Raw genomic sequence first — 22,147 nt, forward strand, 5'->3', positions numbered from 1 at the left:
AAAGTATTATCATGGCAAATTAAAACTGTATATTAGCTCAGAGATTTATTATATTGTCTCTTTATTCTTGCTCTCGTTTTGGACCTTATTGGACCCCTTCTATGTGTTCAGAGGGACAATCAGAACTGTTCAGTGTGCACAGCTTAGTAAGGATGGTAAATTTGCTAACAGCATGTTTTCCACTGCACATATTCAAGTCTTTGGCCTATCTCTTCTTTCACTGCTTCCATCCTCCAAACTCAGAGAACAGTAGTCTCATTTCCTACCACTGCGCCCATCGTGATGTTTGTGCTTCCCAGCATCCTGTTACTCATCCTTTTCATCTCTCAATGGAGCATCTTTTCAGTTGTCCATTTAACCCATGATCTGTCCCTGAGGGTGACCGTAGGGAATGCTATTTAGAAAACACAAGAAAGAGTAACACTGGCTGCAACTCATTCCTCTAATAACAACAGAATTTCTCTTCCAACCTCAGAAAGGGTTGCATAAGAGGGGCTAAAGGATACATCCATGCCTAACCCTTTGCTATCCATTTATAGACCTCCTGTATATTATTTAATCTGATCTCTTGCAAATCTGCTGAAATTGTCTGCTTCTCGAATATGCTGAAAGGAGCTTGTACAAGTTCACTGCCTGCTGTGTAAAATACCAGGGCTTCATATAGTGCCAAGATCCTGCCCTTGTCTTATTATAACAACCCCATTTTGCTGGTTCTTTTGGCTGCTGCACATTCAGCCAGCAATTTCAGCAATCTCTCAACTAGCTCTGAGATATTCCTCTTGTGTTGTAATTGCTTGTTCTGAGCTGGCTTTGTGTGGGAATGATTTGGGTGACTTTACTTAGATCCATTAGTTCATTTTAATCTGTTCTGAAGCTTGATCTGCTGCCTTCCTCCCCCACTGCCTCTCCCTCCACCCCTGCACTTCCTGAGGTCCTGCTGGAATTCCTCATCCTTAGCATACCACATTTGACTTCTGAAACAAACTCAGTGACTACACTCTTGGAGAGTTCAATGTTTATCTCCTCTGATTCACTGACTGTGATTCCTGAAGATCCCTCTCTTGCCTCCTTTTCAACCCATGAAGTGATGACTACTATTACACTCAGATGCCATAGCAACTGAGTTTCTTTGATCACTGAGAAACCTTCACCTGAGTCCTTGCTGTTCTTTCTGGAAGAGCAGAGTGGGAAGACACTACAGAATTTTTTTCTCCTCTTCTCAATCATGATGCTCAAGTTTCCTTGAGAAAGTGAAGCACAGAGCAGCAACACAACCAGCCTGTTACTTCTGAAGTGAGATTAAAACAGTGAGATTACAAAGACAGAAAACTGACTATTCAGAATTCTACCCCTCCCTGCACCAGAGGAAGCATTATTACATTGTTAAGAGACATCTTTCTCCATGTTTCCCCAATAGTGACTTTGATCATTGGCTCTATTTCAGGCCATGCAAATGAGATTGGTAGACAAATTGAAACGTAATCCCACCATAACTGAAACCTCTTCTCCTATTATGAAACATTCACAGAATCACAAGATGATCGAGTCCAACCCATGCCCCTAACACCTCAACTAAACCATGGCACCAAGTGCCACATACAGTCTTTTTTTATAACACATCCAGGGATGGTGACTCTACCACCTCCTCAGGCAGACACTTCCAGTACTTTATCACACTTCCCATAAAAAACTTTTTCCTAATATCTAACCTATATTTTGCTTGACACAGCTTGAGACTGTGTTCTCTCGTTCTTTAATCCTCGTTCTGGAGTTGCTGCCTGGACAAAGCGACCAACCCTCACCTGGCTACAGTCTCCTTTGAGGCAGCTGTACAGCAATAGGGTCACTCCTGAGTCTCCTTTCCTCCAGGCTAAGCGCCCCCAGCTCCCTCAGTCATTCCTCACAGGGTCTGTGCTCCAAGCCCCTCACCAGCCTTGAGGCTCTGCATACGCTTGAGTATCTCAACACCCTTCCCAAACTGAGGAGCCCAGAACTGGACATATCACTGAAGGTGTGGCTCACCAGGCCAGAATGCTGTTGGCCACCAGGGCACTCTGCTGGCTCATGTCCAGCTGGCTGCCAACCAGCATCCCCAGGTCCCTTTCTGCCTGGCACTGCCCAGCCACACCATCCCCAGTCCATAGCGCTGGAGGGGGTTATTGTGGCCACAATGCAGGACTCAGCACTTGGATTTATTAAACTCCATCCTGTTGGACTCTGCCCATCCATCCAGCCATTCCAGGTCTCTCCGCAGAGCCCTCCTACCTTCCAACAGATCGACACACGCTCCCAGCTTAGCATTATCTGCAAATTTACTAATGAAAGACTCAATCATGTTGTCAATAAAAACATTGAACAGAACTGTCCCCAGCACAGACCCCTGAGGAACACCACTAATGACTGACTCACATCAGTCCTCACCAAAAATACTTCTAAGATCAGGCAATACCACATTTGGATATCAACCCCACCTTGCGAGGGCACATGTGGTAACCACACAGAGTTCAAGGAGTCCTGACAAAATACTGGGTTCCTACAGGAAAAAAAAATTCTGAGAGTCATGCCATGAAGACACAGCTCTGCATCGCATGCAACAGAACTGAACACTGTAGTGCCTGTGGGGAAGAAAAAGACCCGTAGAATGAGGGTAAGAAAGAAGCAAGTAGGCTAGCATTTACTGCAAACTAGGAGGAAGATATCTGTTGACTTGGAAGAGAGAGAAAGATGTGGATCTTTTTCCTCATAGTCCTATACCTATACAGGCAAGTCCTACTTGATTCCATTTCTGAGAGGACTGAGCATGTTATCCAGACACACATATTTCTTTATTAAACAAGTTCCTGTATAAAAGACCAAGACCTTTTCTTTAAGATCAGAGAGAATCATGCTATGTCCATGTCATTCTTTGACCTTTGGTAAAATAAAACTATAGGTACAATATCCATTGAATGTACCCAAATAATCCCAGTAGTGTTGTTAGAGACATAATGAAATTGATGAATTCTTCATAAAAGCAATGCTTGAAGAAAGCAAAAAAGAATGAAGAATAGTGTTTACTACCTTAATGAAATTGTGGCAGTGCCTTTAGGAGAGTGATTATTTTCTTCAGTGGTGTCTCCTATCAGCAGCTTCATCTGTTTGCTGAGTTTGACTGTTAGCCTCAATTGGGATCTGCACTTGCTGCTTGACTGGCTTGATGACCTCAGCTTCAATAGCTATGGGCAGCAAGGGTCAGGAGTTTATAACGCCTCCTTCACTTCCAAAATGCCAGCTTCAACTTGCCTAGAGCCAGGGGTTCATATACATACAGCACATAATTACATTTTAAAGGGTTATGGTTGAGAGACAAGGAAAAGTGTGCATTTCAAAAGGGGAGGGAATTATTCCTGTGAAACAGTCACTGCTCTCAGTTCACCCTGGGAAACAATAAAAACATCACCTCTGCATCATGCAGAGGCATATGCTGAGCACCTTGCAAACTAAGCCTTACTTCTTCATCCCACCAGATATTAAAACATGCAGTGTCCTCAGCTCACCTCATTTTGTACAGCCACTACAGCACCTGAAACTGCCCACCACATTACTGCTACAGCACATTTCATTTCCTTTAACTCTTTTTTTTTCCTAATGACTGTAATAAGGCTCATTGGCTTGAGTAGGGGTTTGTACTCAAGCAGTTAAATGAAATTTAAGATTGTAACAAAACCTACAATGCATCAGAGCTGGCATTCTTAACAAACACTGTTTAACAGGAACATTATTATTTATGGGGAAATGGTTCTGAAAATAAACTCCTACGCATGTTTAATGTCTTCTTTCCTTTATTTTTATTCTATGCAGCAGGAAAGATTTAGAAAAAGAACATACCCCAAAACAATGAAAAATTACTTAATGTCCAGTAATGACTAATTATATGCAAAATTGCTTTTAAAACCAAAAATCAGTTTAAGAGTTCTTCAATCAACTATATATCAATAGATAAAACATGACAAAAATGTTCATTCAGAAGAATCTTAAATTAAATTTCAATCTAATAAGGGCCATTTGTCTTCTTGATGACTTATATCCAGGAGTGAGGAAAACACAATGTAAATTCTCTTCATCACAATCCCTTTTTCATTTCTTATTTGCTGATGTATATCACATTATTGAATTTTAGAAAATGATGAGGAGAAGAATTGGTAAGTGCTTCACCCTGCAAACTTTCATTAGTTTTTTTTTTAAATTGGCATATTTGAATATGCTCAGGTTTCAAATAAAGTTGAAGTATTTCTTTAATTAAGCCATTTTAACTCTTGAAGTTAACAGAAAGTCACCGGTAAAGCCCAATCTAGGCTGTGTTTTCTTACTTGGTTCCATAAATCCGCAGTTATGTGCCTACAGGTCACCCCAGAAACTACAAATTGCTCCTCTATAGAGGAGAACAAACGTGGAGGGGTATCAAATACCACGTTGCTTTAAAGACGAGTTGCACATTCAGATCATGAGCCACGATCCCTAGTTCTCCCATACACAAGTATTCCCTCGTTTTTCAGTATCCAGTGGAACTATGGAGTGTGAGATACTTGAATTTGGGGCTTGACTTGAAAGTGTCATTACATGAAAAACTGCAACGTACCCAGCATTGATCCTTGTGGGTCCCTTCCAACTAAGGATATTCTAATGACTCTATGATTCTGACTTGTAAAGTATCTTCAGTTAATTTAACTTGCAAAACTGCCAGCTGCAGTTAGGTCCATCACAAAATTAATTCTCAAATCAATAATGAACCATAGATAAAATTACACATTCATCAATATGAAAGTTAACCTACTCCACATTGATACTCCTTAAACAGATAGTTGGCATGTGTCTTTTCTATTAATATTGACAAGTCAGAGGGAAAACACTGTTACAAGATTTTATGGTTAACGCTATGACAGATGATTTTGACTGATAAATCAAGCTCTAGACATGAGACCTTTGATTTTCTACTACTTTCTACCACATCCATTCTACTACATGTGATACGTCACATCTCTCTGCCTCAGTGTCCCTGGAAGGGACAAAGTGCAGTGAAACTAAATCAACTTATAAGCCTCATGTAATCTAGAGAGTATCAAAATAAGTGGAATACATTCAGCATTCTCAATGATGCTAGTGCCTTGCAGGATGACATCTGTGCAGCTCCTTGAAGATCAAATACACAGTGACTAATTTTCATCTACTTGAAGGCAAAGTTTACCTTTAAAACCTAGACAAGAAGTGTTACATACTTCTTACTATTAGTCAAATCCTCATGTCTCTCTTTTACATAATAGTAATCACAGTAAGATCTCCAGATTTGTAAATCATAATAAAATTAGAGTTAGAATGAATAATAAAAGTAATACAATTGGATTTCAAAGGATTTGGACCATTTTGGTAATAACGCCAGTAGATGGCAAATGCAGTTGAGTTCAGAAAAATGTAAAATAATTGGTCTGGGAATATGTCCTAAGAGGAACAATCATAAGAAAAAGCATTATTTTTTGGGAGGGGGGAGGGAATAAACCAGAGAAGAGAATGGTGTGGTTCAGCACATCCAGGAGTTAAGCAGCATGCAGTCACTGGCTCACTCCACACCTCACCTGCCCTGGGATGAGGGGTAACAGCACAGGAGCATGTCCAAAGAAAGGCAAGGAAGACGGTCAGGAGGCTAAATCACATGAGGAGCAGCTGAAGGATCTGGGGGTGTTTAGCCTGGAGAAAAGAAGGCTTAAGGAGGGACCTTAGAGCCCTCCACAACTGCATGAAAGTAGGTTGTAGCAAATGGAGTTCGTCTTCCATCTGACAAGAGACAGGGCAAGAGGAGATGGCCTCAAGTTGCACCAGGGGAGGTCTAGATTCGGAAAATTTATTCTGTGAATGGTGGTCAGGCATTGAAATATGCTGCCCAGGGAAGTGGGGAAACACCATCTCTGGAAATGCTCAGAAAATGCCTGGACGTGGTACTTGGGACCTTGTTTAGTGGTCAAGATGCCAGAATTTGCTAGGTTAAGAACCAAACTTGGTGATCTTAGAGGTCTTTTCCAATCTTAACAACTTCTTGATTCTGAAGTGGCTCAACTTAGATCAGATATGAGGAATTTTTTTACAATGAGGGTGGTGAAACACTGGAACAGGTTGCTGAAATGGATGCCTCATCACTCAAAACGTCCAAAGTTATATTGGACAGTGCTCTGAGCAACCTGACATTATTGAAAATGTCCCTGGGCATTGCAGGGGCATTGGACTGCATGATCTTCACAGTCACTTCAAACCCAAACTATTCTATGAATAATAATAATAATAGCAATTTTAAAAATCCCAAACAACATCAAACCAAAACAAAGAACCCCAAAACAAACAAAAAAAACCAATCCAAACCAAAATACCCCATACCCCCAAAAAACTGCACCACAAGTGATGCCCAACACAATTGATCACCACCTGCTGACCAATGCCCAGCTCATCCCCAGCAGCAATTGGACCCTGTCATTCAACTCCTCCTACATTATGGGCATGACTTGTAACTTGGAATAACCCTTTGGCCAGTTTGGATCAGATGTGCTGGCCATGCTACCCTGACACTCCCTCATCAGCACAGCATGGGAAACTGAAAAGTCCTTGTCTTAGGATAAGCACTACTCAGCAACAACCAAAACATCAGCTTGGCATGAGCATTATTCTCATACTGAATCCAAAACACAGCACTGCTTCAGCTACCAAGAAGAAATTAATTTTATCCCAGCCAAAACCAAGACATCAATATATTAGCTAATTAAAATATGTTAAAAGGATTTGGTAAAAGGAATTTATTAGAGACTACAAGGTATAATGCATGTGAGCCATTTTTTACAATCAAGGGACTCAGTCAGGAAATTATTTAATTAGGTAACAGAACCAACTAATGTGAAAGTGCAAGTATAAGCAGAAGTATTCGACACCTAACAGGACATATTTGGCATCCCATAGTATTAAATCTAAAGTCAGTAAGGTTCTTTGAAGATCAAGTGCATTAAGATATAACTACGACCTTTTGAAGTTTGAAACCACAAAGAAAAACAAGCCAAGATGAAATGAGAAACACTAACATACCTGATTAATATTCAATATCCGAATGAAGAAATAATTTAGGAGTGTGCTTGTATATGTTGCAGGGTCCTCATCTAAACTAGGCAGACCAAGGACTCTAAACACAGTCTTGATGACCATATTATCAGTTGTTCCAGAGTGAGTTTCCCAATTCTGTTCTAAAAAAAAGGTCCCTTTTCTTAATACAAATTTCATTTAAAAGGTTGCTAATTTAATTTTTTCATAAAACCCAGAAAATTTACACCCAGATTCTCTAGTTATAAACATCATGCATCACAACAGCATGAAAATAATTCACATAGGAATAAAACCTTGATTATAAGCACTGTATTGTCCTAAAAAGACAGACCATGACAGCACCAGAAAGTTGTCACTTGTGGGTTGCAGCAATGTAGAAGTGCTGCAGGGGGTTGCCAGTTCTGGTACAAAGTGGTCCTCTTAAAAATGGAGACAATACAAATGGGAAGACAAAAGGCTAAGTTAAAAAGAAATATTTGTGAGAAATAGGCACTGCTACACTTAAAGAATGTTACTCTATGCAATCACTGACATTTCAGGACAATGAAACTTATGCCCACAAGTACAGGCCCATTTTCACTGAAAAAGATGGCACGGATTTATGAAAAAAAAATCCCTATTTTGTTACAACTATGGTTTTTTGTTTGTTATTTTTCACATACTAAAAAGGAAAAAAAATCTAATTTTTGAAAAGCCAATCTTGTTTGTGCCATCAGGCATATTCACAGGTCCACAGAACTGGAGCAGGGTTCAAGTCCAAAGTTAGAATTTACAGAACAGGAAACTAAATAAAACATCAGCAGAAAGGGTGTAAAAAGCAGACAGGTGGGATTAAAATCTTAATAAATATTAAACCCCACATTTCTAATCCCAAAATATCATTATTTCTTGTAATAAAATGGCAAAATTCTTCCCTTACACCATTAATTTCCCTCTCGTCTGAACCTGCTAACTTTATTTTGTGCTGGCACTACCATATGAAAGCGCTTTGAGTGCTTTTCTCTGATTGCACTGGCAGAGTTATATGAACCATTACCTATCATTACTTTTATTTCAAACCTGTCAGTTCCTCCTCTTTGTAGCCAACAAGCTGTAAGAAGGGAAAAAAATGCAGTCTCTGTCAGGGAATAAAACCACACATACAAAAATGAGCTGAAAGGAGCACCTGAACAAAGGAGAATAGAGGGTGAAGGAAGAGAGAGATAAGAGATTGATAAATCTGCTCGCCCTCTCTGCGAAGGACATTCTACTCTCCTGCCATTAGAAAGTAATAAATAAATAAACACATAACACTAACACACAATGCATGCTAGATGTGGCTTTTGCCCATGGCTCTTCTTTATTCTGCCACGTGTACTCAAAATACCTCAAACATTCCATAAATGTTACGCAAATAAAAATAACATCAATGCCATCTCCTCATTCATGGGAAAATGCACATAAATTGAGCTTGAATACATGAGAGGTTGTGAGCTCCCCTCAAAGCTGTGTATCTTAGGAGGTGCTTTTCAGCAAATCCTTTACGAGCCACACAACGAGCAACAGAAAATTAGTGTTAATTAAACAGCCCCCCTAACTGCAGTGCTGCCAGGGACAAGTTAACGACCTCAAGATGCACTTGGATTTGAAACTCCTTTCCCTCTGGGTGCATACCAGGCTGCCTTACCTCTGTGGAGCTGTGGCATGCTCCAGCTGCTAGCACACATGTATGGAATGTCATTCCCATTTGCAGTCACTAGCACCATTCTCCAGACACTGAAGTAGCCATTATAGAGGGGCACTGCAGACACAGCTCCAAGAATAAAACATACCAGTAAGTTCTGATTTGTCTGCTTGAAACACCCAGGGAAGCCACATGCAATGGCAAAGTGACAGCATACTGACAGGCAGACCACCACGAAGGCAGCCAACTTAATGCAGCAGAAACACATTCCAGAAGCTTGTTTATCAAACTCAGTGCCCCAGGTTAGTACCACACCTGCCTCTTAACATCTCAAAAATAAATCAGCAAATTAAAAAAAAAAATCTTGAGTAAAAAGAGTTAATATACCACCACCACTTCCCTCACATTGTTCATGTTATTCTCCTCATGTAGCACCATGGAATCAACACCAGAAACTGAGGTGTCCTACTGCCTCTCAGGAAGTAGGAGACAAAGGAGTACAAATGATCAGTTATCCCTGTGAATGTATAGTGGAAGTCACTGAAAATGACCAGAAGAAATAATGTCATCAAGTCAAAAACAGACAGCTAAACTCACAGCTGTTCCTAATTTGGGCATTATCTACAGACTAGGCTGCAAACATTCATCCTTGGTATTCAATCAAACTGAATTAACAGTCAATAAAGGTTGGAGGGTGTTTGACAACTTTTATCTCCAAAGGAGAAGATGGAAGCACGTGGAGTACGTGTTAAAGAATGAGGCTGGAGCATCTGCCATAGCAAGCATGCTACTGGGCAGCTGGAGGAATCCAAAGAGCTGGCCCAAGGAATCTATCAAAGAAATGAACAGGCGGAAACTCATGGGACTTCACAAGCAAGGATGGGCAGTGGCAGAACATACAGGGATTGCTGAGCCCAGCTGGAACGCCAGAGGTCATATGATGGCACAGAAAAGATTCATATTTCCCATCTTGCTCTGAAAAATACACCCATGCTCCACAGCTGATGGACTGGGCTGTGATTTACCTCAAGAAAACAAAGCCTAGTCTGTATTCAGACAGTAGTAATATTTTTCCTCATGGTTGTTTTTTGCTTGTAGGATCTCTTCTTTCCCTCCATCTGTCTCAAATGACATAGTTCCATTAAAACACCAGACTTGAATCCGTTGTGATTTTGGTGGGGTTAAGGACAGTAAGATATTTCCACCTCTTTTCCAAAAACTAGCTAATGGTAAAGTCAAGAATGTTAAGATGTTGGGAGCTTTTCGACACTGTGATAGAGAGAAGGACAAAGAAAACCTGTTCCAGAAGCACATATGGTACAAGAAAAAAAATCGGAAAAATAAAGTAGTAGCTCAAAGCAGAGAAAAGTTATGATAATAGCAGCATAAATTTCTTGCAGCTAATATGCAGCTTGTCACAGCCCCTAAAAATCACAAGTTATTAAGTATGAAAACTAGAATGTAATAATGACATTTTGCATTCCAGCCAAAACAGAATTCGGTTTTGAATTTTATTTTCATTTCAATAGATGAATAATGCCCACTGAAAAATACAGACTGTGTACAGAAGACCAAGGTAAGTTCAGGTACTTTCATTTGAAAAGGAAAAGAAAGAAAAAGAATTTTCATGCTTGAATCCAAAAGTAATCAGTGAGAGAGAAAGAAGAAACCACCCTCATTCAGAGGAACAAAGGAAAAGACCATGGAGAAAAAAATAAAGAGAATTGCAAATTGTACTGCATTCAAAACATTGTAATTTGTTCACATTAAGCTTTGATACATGTGAAATTCCAAATACAGCTAAAGCAAAATGCAGCCCACTACAGGAAAAATTAAATCTTTAATTTGCACAAAGATCCAAATGTAACAAACATATCAAGGTATTGTCTGCTGCATTACATAGAGTCAGAATATATCAAATCTTCTTATTATTTCCATTATTTCATTTGAATTACAATTGCACCCATTGTCCAGGGGATAATTTCCAGAGATTCTATCAGTGCTTCAGAGGCTTCAGAATCTAAAATAGCAAGCAGCATACACAAGAGAAATGGGAAAATATTAAAGCATATCAAATAAGTGTTGGCTTCTTCCACCAGCTATCTACCTAGAGAAAAAAGTAACACCTATCTGGTACAAAACTCACATTATCACACTCTTGGTGATAATCCATCATGTGTTCATAGGAGTCCCCCCTTTAAAGAATTGCATACAGAGGAAAGGAGAACTGCCTCAAATTTTCTGTGCTTCCAATAAGGCTCTGCTGAGTGGCTCTGAGCTCCCACTATGCATAGCCATGAAATCAAGGCATCTGACATCTCTAACATTCTGAGCTTTCAGCAGAGCATGAGAAGACAACAACTAAGCAATATGCTTTCTGGAAGTGCTCCCTCTCATAGTGCTTCACTGAGTTGCACATCTGCCACACACTTGCACTTTCTCATGTGGACTGCTAAGTGGGTAATGCTGACAGACACCGCAACCAAAACCATTAGCTGTTTCTCATTTGGCCTTATTTACAGAAACAGAGATGTTAAAGTGCTGCCTTGCAAATAAAAGCAAAGCCAAAAATGCAGTAGGTATAAGTGAATTGTGTTTCTTTCAGTGAGAGCCATTGAAAAAGTCATCTCTAAGTTTTTCCAGCAGTCTGACCTGTTTGAAGCCAGTGCTGTAGCAAAGCTCCTAATGGGACCAGGGAGCCCAAGCTGTGCACATGATGCTTCTCTGCTACAGCCATGAATTTACTGCTGGAATACAAAGAGAGAAAAAACAGTCAGGTGAACTCATTTTCTGCAGCCTGTGTCCTCTAGGAGGTTTGCAACCACACAAAGTGGCAGCTTATGGATGGAAAGGAAAGCTGTAGTCACAAACACCATCTCTTACAGCTACAGTTATCATGGTGCATCCACAACCAAGGCCATTCTCTTAAACACTGCATGAACAAAGATGAAGAAGGAAACGTTGGTCCACTATCACAACTTTAATGAGAGACAGCAGATGGCAAAATGGTAAACCACAAGGAAGCAGTGGAATAGCAGTGGTCTTGGCATAACCCATCTGCTTATGTGGTACGTAACTTTTGCAGGCACCAGAAATAAACTTCAGAAAGGCTTTGGGGGAGAGTTTGGAGGCAGTTCTGCATCTGTTCATGAAATCACAGAATGATAGCATTAAAAAAATGTTAAAGACTTAAATGGTTTATGGAGATTAGCAACTGAAGGCAGAAATAAATGTTTTAATAATGCAGGAGATGAGATATGTAGGAGAGAACAAAGAGCCTTGAAAACAAAAGACAAACATCCTACATTTAATGTGACAGGTTAGGTGGAACTAGCTGATGAAGTCAAAGAAAGAAGTGACAGAGGTCAAACTGAGAGCTAAGGAAATTCTCTTTAGAGCGGCAATTATCACTGACAGAAGCGGATCAAACCTGCATTGCCAAAGATAGAAGGGTTGTTGGCATAATCAAGGTATACAAGACAAAGCTATAAGAATGGCCTGGAAGGCTGAGGCTCTGTTTCAGCTACACTGAGCTTCAAGAGGTGAACATACAGGTCCAAGCAAAGATCAGACAGGATAAGACTTTAGTTTCCTCATGGAAGGTGTAGAACCTGGATGATGAAAGACACAAAAGTAAAGCATTTCTATTCTGAGAATTCTAAAAGACAGAGGACTAATAAGAGGGAAGCTTTTAGAGATTATGGCTATGAATTATGGTGGTTTTGAGAGGGGAACAAAATGAGGATTCAGGAAGTACAAGACAAGAATTCAGTGCATTCTACATAAGTGCCATGACAACACATTTAAAGGAAATATCAGTTGTTGATTCTTATTAATTCTCGGTCTGTATGAGCCTCACTATTATTCTGCATGCTTGTGTGTGCATGCATTAAAAACCAGAGAGAAAGTAGAATCTCAGCTAACAGACTGCTAACTCTTGACTGAAAAAAGGAAAGCAAGAGAACTTAAACCAGCCCACAGAGAATGGAACAAGCTTGTCAATTTTGAAACTGTTTTCTAAATACATTAGTAAAAGAAAAAAAATTAAGGGAAAAAATCTCAAGTGTCACTTGCCAGTTTCCTACATCTCTTATATGGGCTTCACAGAATCACAGTATGGCTTTGCATGAGAGGGCGTGGGGAATTCATCACCTCTGGGCAATGTATTTCCATGTTTTACCACCATCACTGTAAAAAATTACTTCATTATATCTAATCTAAATGGACCATATTTTAGAATCACAGGCAGTTTTTTTGGGTTTTGCATCATAAATCCTTTAGAATGTAGCAATGGACAATGCAAGTGTTTCTGAAGATCTGCTATCTCCATAACAGCCTATGACTACTTAGAGAAGCAGGATTTTTTCAAGCTCACAGAGTCATACAGACCCTGAAGCCCTGAGGCAGCTGAGCCAGCCAATCTGATACCAACACTGTTATCATAATTTATGAAAATTTATTGTGATCAGGCCACCGATAAAACATCTGTTTTAAAAGTGTGCTATGCCAATCCCTTAAAAAAGTAAGGAGCAGAATCCAAAGAACAATCTCATCTGAAGTCCTGGAAATCATGGAACACCTCTTCTTTGAATACATTTCCAAACACACACATCACCAAGGAAGGAAAACCAGCATTGAATTATTAAGCTTAAGCCACACTTAGCCAAACTACAGACTAACTATCTGTAGAGAGTGGAAAAAATAATCTCTGTAGAGTTTAGTAAAGTTTTTGGAAGCTGAATGAATATGGGCTGGAAGAGCAGACTCCTAGGTAGGCTGAAAATAGGCTGGACTGCTGGGCTCAAAGAATACTGCTAGGCACCAACTGCTCAATGGCTGGCACTCAAAAATGAGAAATGCTTGCCAGTGATTGATACCAAGATCTGTATTGTTTAATAATGCCTGGGCAATAACAATGAGCTTCCAGAATAGTGCAAAATTTTGCACCTGGGGCAGAGTAAACCCATGCTGGGAAGCAGATGGCTAAGTTTCAGCTCAGAAGAAAAGGATCTGTGAGATACAGCAGGCATCACCCTAAACAGGGCCTATAAATGCTCACTCATAATGACCAAGGCAAACTGAACACTCGACTGTACCGGCAAAACAATGGGAATTACTACCCTCCTCTACATGGTGTTGGCAAAGCATCAGGAATCTGTGCCCATTTCCAGGTAGATGTGGAGAACCTGAGAACATCCAGAGGAGGATCACTAAGATGGTCATGGCCTTAGAGAGCATGATTCCTAAGAACCAATTGAGGAAGCTGAGCTTCTGTAGTTCAAAGAGGCTAAGGATTGCTAGAAGAAATACAATGCCAATGGAGTCAAAATCTCCTTGACAGTAGCAGGTGAAATAAACTGTCTTGACCACAATCTGCAGCTTTGGAGATTCCAAGTGGATATGAGGAACAACATAGTACAAATTTGTGCCCTGAAGCTGCCAAATTTATGCTAGAGGATCAACACATTTCCCAGTCAACCACCTTGCAGACACAATGCCACCAACCTTTTTGTCAATACCAAGCTTCTATCTATTAGATTTAATAGGCTAAATATCTCCAGCTGAAATACCTTTCTTAAAAAGGCATTGCAGCAAAAGCTCAATCAGCATAAGCCCTCCAAAACCTGTACTGACTTACTCTGAAATATTTTTTGTGCAGGGGATGACAGGAAAAAGGAGTAGAGATTGAAATAGGGAGCATGTTACCCTTCCTACATTTATAATATCCTGTGAAGCTACCACAAAAAGGGATTTGCAGGTCTGAGCTGTCATTGCATAACATTTCAAAGCCACAGTCCTCTTTCTGTGATTCCCTTCTAGCCCAGATCTGTAAGTTTCCCACTCAGAGAAGGAAAACCCAAGGCCCTCTGTTTGTAGCTACACGTTATGCCTGCAGTCAAACTGTCAACATCTAAGCACTCATGTAAACAGGTACATATTTTAATTCTTTCTCCCACAGGCATAATAAGTATTATTAAGTCTAGGGCAGACAGCAGATTTTTAAAAGGCTTTGGTTATATCAATAGTAAGTTTGAATGGTTTTTCAGTCTGCTGTAGTAAGGCAGTAAAATATAATAGCCTTTTAACTGACACATTGTTATCAGTCTTATTATGGCTTTCTTCATGTCTGTCAGTGGATTATGGTAATTTTTTTTCGTCACAGGTCTAATCAAAGTAGAAAACTCTGAGATACTGACAGCTCAGGAGAGATATAACTGCTTACATAATAGTGTCATGAAATTCTAACGCAGGCAGAAACTTCAGCATCTCTGCAGTTCAACTCTCCTCCTAGTTAAACAAAGCAACTGTTAGAACAACAGGTTCCTTTTCATGCCCAAGGAACAAATAAAATCCTATGGCTTCTCTCAAATTACTACAGTATTCATAACAAGAAACCTTGTTCTTCCAGGCAGCTGGTGTGATGCACTCTAGAGATGGCTTTGTGATCAGGATTGTAAACTCATCTTAATATCTACCTGTCCAAAACATCTCTCTGCTTATTTCTGAAGAGCTGGTCAAGTTAAATCATTACCCCTCCATGGGAAAAGTTCCTTTGTAAGACTCAAACACCACCTTCACATTCAAGCAAGCAAGGTGAAACTAATTTTTTTCTTCAAAGACCCAAGGAAGAGCTTGGTGCAAGCATTATACAGGGGCTTAGAAAAGGAACAGCCAGGACTGTATCCACGTGCAGGGGATGCCGTATGTCTGAGCAGGTGCTGGACTTTATCTTGTGGGGATTTCTCCGTTCCTCAAGAACAGAGAAAAGTCCTCAATGTTTTGGGTTTCTACGGAAACAGATCAGAAGAAGGTCCCAACATTAAAAACCTTACAGAGCATAAACCATTTGCTTTCTAAAAGACATTTCTAAAATACATCAAGTATTTCCAGTGTAGTTTGCACTGAACTTGAGGGCCACAGATTGAAAGCTGAATTGATGCATAGATTTAGAGTGTTTATACAAAACACTACACGAAGGCAGCTCACAACATCTCTCCAAAAGAACTAAGAAAGCAGAGGAATTTTCACTTTCTTCAGGTATACCTCACATGCCAGCTGCAGCAATGGTCAGTGACCCACTGTATCCATCACTGCAATCACTAACATACTTCTAATTGGCTACTAAAGAGTGAGATTCTGTAAGTGCTTTAATCATAGCTGATGGGACCTTGAAGCTTGAAGCACCACCAATCAAAACAAACAAACAAAAACCCCCAACAAACAACACAACAAAAACAAAACCTAAAAAAACCAACCAAAGGGGAAAAAACCCCATCAAACAAACAAAAAGACCCACAACAAAACAAACTAACAAAAAAACCCCACACCAAAACCCATAAAACACCAGATAGTAGACTGGTGGCACAAATCTCACCAGCATTCTTCACCACTGATATTACAAGAGAAAACATGAACAAACCAAACAGCAATCCAGGAAAGTAACACCTGCTTCTGTTGTGGAAACAAAGAATAAGAAATTCTTAAAGTTAATAGGAATGTTGCCACAGCCTAGTTTTCATTCATTTGCCCTCTGCATATAAAGCCAGGTGGTTAGTGTCCTGAAGCTTGATCTGATGGTGAGTGACATTCCTCCAATAAAATAACTTCTTGCTTTCCTCAGGAATATGTTGGATGTCAGAACACTCTCAGGCACAGGAGCAATGCACTATGGAGGTGTTTGTGAAAGAACCTATTCAGAATATCTAGCCATTCCTGAACATGACAGAATGGGTCTCAAATACATTTGAGTATTTGCAATCCTTCTCTTTCTCCTTCAACCATTTTTTATTTCGCTTGACTTACAGAGAGGTAAAAAAAGCCAAAATCAAAAACAAGCCTGGGCAAATGAGCTAAAGATTTGATCTTCACATAAAATAATACAGGCAGGTACTGAAATGCTGCCTGATGCTGCATTTCTATTATCCGCAATAGTACAAATCACGCCCAAAGAACATCTTTTTACAGCAATGCAAAACACTTCAAAAACAATATGGATATTTTTTTTATCATGTGAAAACTGAGAAGAGTCTTATTTTCTAAAATCTGTTTAAATTCCTGGCTACTTCAATGGTCACAGTATTATCAGTCAAGTATAATAAGAACTCCACAGAGCTTCATGAGTCACAGTATTGGACACAAAGCCGACTGATGTCAAGGTGAAATATCTTCTCATTGACTCTAAAGGGTTTTGACTCGAGCCTATAGCAAAAGACATGAAGCAAAGCAATGCAAAAACACTTGAAATAAGATATGCCACATCTTAAGACTAAAGACAAATCATTATATGATACAGAATCTCCAGCACTTACTGCTTATCCTTGTAGGATTTAATGCTATTTTCTCTAGTTTCTATTCTGCAATGAACTAAGGTTATTGCCAATAAAGATTTCTGTAAGACACTTCACCCTGCTTTTGCAAATTCTTAACCTTTTCCACCAGATTTTGATACAGACTTCAATATCATCCATCATTTTTAAAAGCACACTAATTTCAGAAACTATTGAAACAAGCTTTAGCATAAACAAACCAAAGTGCAACTTGAGGGCAGAAAGCAGTGAATTCTGAAATATTTTCGACATAAAAGTGAAACAGGGTTAGCTTTTGTGGCTGAAAGAAAGCTGTTGCAAGTAATACAATGGGGTTCAAATTATATAGGTGAGCAAATACCTTCTACTAAAGTCCTTTTTATAGGTCTCAGAGTTTATTGTCAGAATTAACTAGGGCAAGGGGAGAGAGAATCTAGTTATTCAGTAAACAAGTTCTAACTGACCAGCGTCACCCAACATGAATTCTAACTATTGTCAATGAAGTATCTTAAAAGTAGTTTTCAATTGGTTGGTGATAAGCACTGGGCAAATACTACATGAGGTTTTTTTTAAATTTTTTTTTTTTAAATGCATTCCTTGTGAATTAGAAAAATCTATCCAAACTGGAAGAAATTTTTTCAAAGCTCATATCAATACTCATCTTCTGTTAATTGCTATAAAATTCCACCACATTAACATATGACAGAAATACTGTTGTAACTAATACTTCAGATTAGTTAGTGCCCAGCAGTAGTGAGATATCAATAGAAGCAAGGATTGCTTTTCTAAGTGAAAGCCACAGCAAATGTCAAAACTGAAAACTACTAAGATCTAGGCTCTAGTCATGTGCCACAGCGTAAGACACATTAATTCCAAGTTCTGCTCTGACCACACCATGCCCCTATCTTCTAACCACACTTTCCAGCCTGGCTCTTCAGTGCATGTAAAATAACACATTGAAGTACAACACGATGCCCGCTTGACTGCCAAGTCCTGCCACTGCACAGCAACGCAGTAAAATTAACATTTTTAGTTTGCTTTCCCCATGTGGTAATCTCTGTCTTCCCAGTGAAAGGCTTCCTGTGGGGGCATGACATAATTTAAGGTGCTGGAAGGTTTAGCTGACAGCAAAACATGTACTTCCCACTACCACAGGAAGGACAGCTACTGACTGCAAAACTCACTCTAAACCATGCCCTTTAAAGATAACTGGCCAAATGCTATAAACTCCTCTGAAATCCCTGGAATAGAATTTATTTTCCCCTACTCTGCTACCACCCTTTAAGGTTCTGTTTGTAAAAATAGTACAGAGGAGGCAATTCAATTTATGCTGATATGGGCCCAATAAAGGAGCGACAGCTAGCAGAAGGAGCTAAGAGGACAAAGGTAGAAAGGTATACAAATTAAATATGGATTACTTGACATCAACTTTCACTAATGTATTCAAGGAACTCAAGACTTACTCCTAAGAGATTGAGGCTTGGAGGGGGTTTTGTTTGTTTTGGGGGGTTTAGTGAAGAGGGGTGTTATTTATGCCTGATTACTCTATTGTTGGTTTTTTTGAGTTAAGATTCAGTAACAGAGAGCAGTCAGCTTTGAAGGTCACTAGATAAGGACATGACACTAGAGTGTTTTTCTTCCTGCTGTTTTCCCTGTACAGTGCACCTAAAATAACAACATCATCATATGCTACTTAGTGGAATTGAATCAATTATATCAGATGCTGTGTTGTGCTCAAATACATGAAGCCAAATAACGAGCATTTGGCTTATTGTACATCCTTTTCAGGAAACTTGGTCTTGTGGGAAATTGACAACCAAAACAAAACACCACATTATAGCCTGTGGGGAGTGCTTCTGCTCCAAAAATATGATAAATACCATTGTCTTTCATTGTGGAGGTATCCCTTACTAACACAGGCTACTGCTGATGGCAGGCAAGCATAGAATGAGCCACCTGTATGCCACACAACAGATTTCTGAACAATACCACTTTCAGAGAGCCAGAAGTATCAGGCCACAGATGGTGCTTTAAAAATCATTACTAGGGCAATTTGTTGCATCTCACCTCAATCTTTATTTTTGCAATTATGCAATAATATATGCAAATCTGTTGCTGAATTTTACAACAGCTATAATTCTTTTTCACAAAATCCATGGCATCACAATCATAGTAGTAAAAGATTAATAATCCACATCATTGTCTCTTGAGTCCACAACACCTCCTCAGATCAGAGATCAGCTGGGCAGTGCAAGTCAATATGTCAGACATCTTGGTCCCTATGGAGGTCTCAAAAGAACATCTTTTATTGATGAAATATGCTGATGCAAACACCCAAGTTACTGAGAGAGGAAAAAGTGCTTTAGGTTTTGGACAGTTCCTGGACTCTTGGGACAACTGGGACCATTTCAGGCTTTTTTCTTTAGTGTTGCTGTTTGCTTGTGGTGCTGGTTTTTGTTTTGTTTTTTATAATTCCCTGCTTAGAGGACTTAAAAACTTGCTGCTGCTCTTTTTAAAGTTAAGCCTCTGAACAAAATCTAGGTATGCTATGATCTGAGAGGAGGTCATATTCTTTCCATTAAATAAACCAAGGTTGCACTGTAATGGTTTCCTGACCACTTTGGGCACAGAAGGCCTTACAATCTATTTATCACATGCTCTTCAAGTGCCCCAGCCAGGTGGGCTACAAAAACTTGGTATTCATTTTGCTAATCATTTTCATCCCTCTCTTGTTTTCCATAAAAGCATTTATTCTCTCTAAAACCAGCTCTTTAAATGCATACATTTTCTAACACTCAAATCTACACGTGTATTTTAATCCCACAAGGGAAGATTCTGAAAATGAAATGACAGGAAAAAAATGAGTTGAAAAGGTCATCACATCCCTAAAATTCTATTTGCTTCTTAAATTCTAACAGACAGTTTTGGACATGAAAGGACAAACCATATTGTGGTTGCTCCAGTAAATTTTGCAGTCACCACTGCTGCCTGTTAGCCCAATGTAAGCTTGCACAGATTTTCAAAACAAGTCTACTTTTTCAACTATTTCAGAGTATTAGAGGGAAAAAAAGAAAACACATACTACTCAAAAGAGAAATCCTAATGGACTACTGAAAAGTCCATTTGACTTAAATATTGGGAAAATTCCCTAGAGGAGGCTGACTCACCATATAATTTTAATGATGGCAATTAAAAAATAGATCTGTATTGCAAGTATTTCTCTTACATGGAAATTAATAGAATCTGCCTTCTCTCAAGCAGAACAATTAGTCCATTCAGGAAACCCACATAATTTCTAATAGCAATTTGAAAGTGTTTATACTTCAGATTTATACACTTAGGTAGGGATAATTAACTGCTCAAAGCAAACAGTGGAGGACATCTTGCTAGGTATCACTTCTGTTGGGAGAATCTGGTAGTTACATTGGATCACAAATATTAATTTAATAATTGTTTCTTTGTTTTAGTACCATAAAATAAACATAGATCTTTATGCCATTTATAGTCATAAATAATAGCTGAAAGAAAAGTCAAGTATCTCTATTCAGCACCAGTTAAGCCAGAATTCCCATCAAGGTGTGACATTTCAAGAAAAACCTAGGCCACATGGAGAGGGTTCCGAGAAGAACAGAGATCAGGAACCTGAAAATACCAGATATGAAGGAAGATAGACACAGGACTATTTAGCTGGAAGAGATCAATGGAAATGTGCTAGTGAGAGTCTTACTGGATTGTACAGGACTGCTGCAAAGAGGAAGGGATTCATTTGTTCTGCCTACCCACTACAGACAGGACAACAAGAAGTTGTCCTAATCACGGAGGCGGGGGGGAAGGAAAAAAAAAAAGTCTGTGGTAAGCAAAATTTTGCATTAGTGAAGATAGTGAATGACTAGAAAAAGTAGGAAATACCTACTACCAGTGGCCCTTGAGAACAAACTAGACAAACACCTGTCAGGAGCACCATCAGACTCCAGGCCCAGACACAGATGACTTCATGTAATTCAACAGTATCTCTTGATTTTCTGCATACTCTTTTTCCTATTTAAAGTGTTTTGCAGAATGTATCTGTTATGCATTTTAGCCCATCTCTACTTTTTGGCGTGCAGTAGTACAAGTGCTTATTCACTCATTGAAAGCTGCAGCAAGGAGAACCACTAGGTGGAAGGACTAAAAAAACATGCCCAGTTTTAGCTGAAATAAAGTCTATTGGATTAAAAAAATTATAGGAAGTACCTGAATTTGGGAGGGGGAAAAAAGTAATACAAAAAAATTAAGTAATAACTTAGGGAGTACAACCCACTGAGATTTCTTGAGGGGTGGTACAGGCCTGAGAATATTCTTGCAAAACCAAACATACACATAATGTGGCTGAGAAGCAATACATCAAACTTGTCAATTTATGCAGGATACTGTATTTTATTTCTCTTTCAAAAAATTTGAAAAGGTAGGTAAATTCTAGAAAGGCACATACAGCGTCTGGCACTTGACACTTACATGCACTTACTAATTGTACTTAGGGACTGAAATAAAGGGAGTTAGGAAAGAAATTTCGAAAGTGACAAAGCAAGAACACAGCATTATTTGTATGCCTTGTCCTTTCCTGGGTTCATTTTTCAAATAAATCACTACATTTAGCAGATAATCTGACTCCCTTCTCAAAGTGTTTAAGAATTTTCTCATGCCTAACACATGATTTAGCAGCTCTAGCATTTATTCATGGAAGGAGGTGGTGGCAGAGAAGCAGGAGTGAAGTCAAAGTTTCGTCAATGGACAGCACAGCCACACTAATAAGTATTGGGGCAGATGGTGCAAATATTTTGGTAATTAATAATTGTTTGAAGCATTGCACACAGGCAAGAAGTCTCTGAGGGTCTCTATAAAAAAAAGCTCTTGCATCATTGCACCGATAAACCACTTACTTAATTATGTTATCTGCCTTTCAGTAAGAACTAAAAAACAACAGGATTCATACAGGCTCCAACAGGATGAATGGTACAAAGTTTCAGGCAACTCCCCACAACAAACCTAGCAAATTTTATGTTACATCTTGCTACATTTTAAGCAT

At 39.2% G+C, this 22,147-nt stretch overlaps 1 long non-coding RNA gene across 3 annotated transcripts in view; it reads right to left on the reverse strand.

Moving 5' to 3' along the window:
• Positions 1-22,147, reverse strand: part of LOC135447328 (uncharacterized) — an 80,503-nt gene that overhangs the window by 49,910 nt on the left and 8,446 nt on the right. Inside the window, exon 2 of one of the 3 annotated variants that reach the window (XR_010440071.1) lies at positions 7,099-7,253. The exons of the other annotated variants lie outside the window; for them this stretch is intronic. This is a non-coding gene — a long non-coding RNA (uncharacterized LOC135447328). The remainder of the gene's footprint in view (positions 1-7,098; positions 7,254-22,147) is intronic. 3 annotated transcript variants of the gene reach the window in all.

The sequence above is a fragment of the Zonotrichia leucophrys genome, chromosome 4, assembly GCF_028769735.1.
Source record: "Zonotrichia leucophrys gambelii isolate GWCS_2022_RI chromosome 4, RI_Zleu_2.0, whole genome shotgun sequence".
NCBI lineage: Eukaryota > Metazoa > Chordata > Aves > Passeriformes > Passerellidae > Zonotrichia > Zonotrichia leucophrys.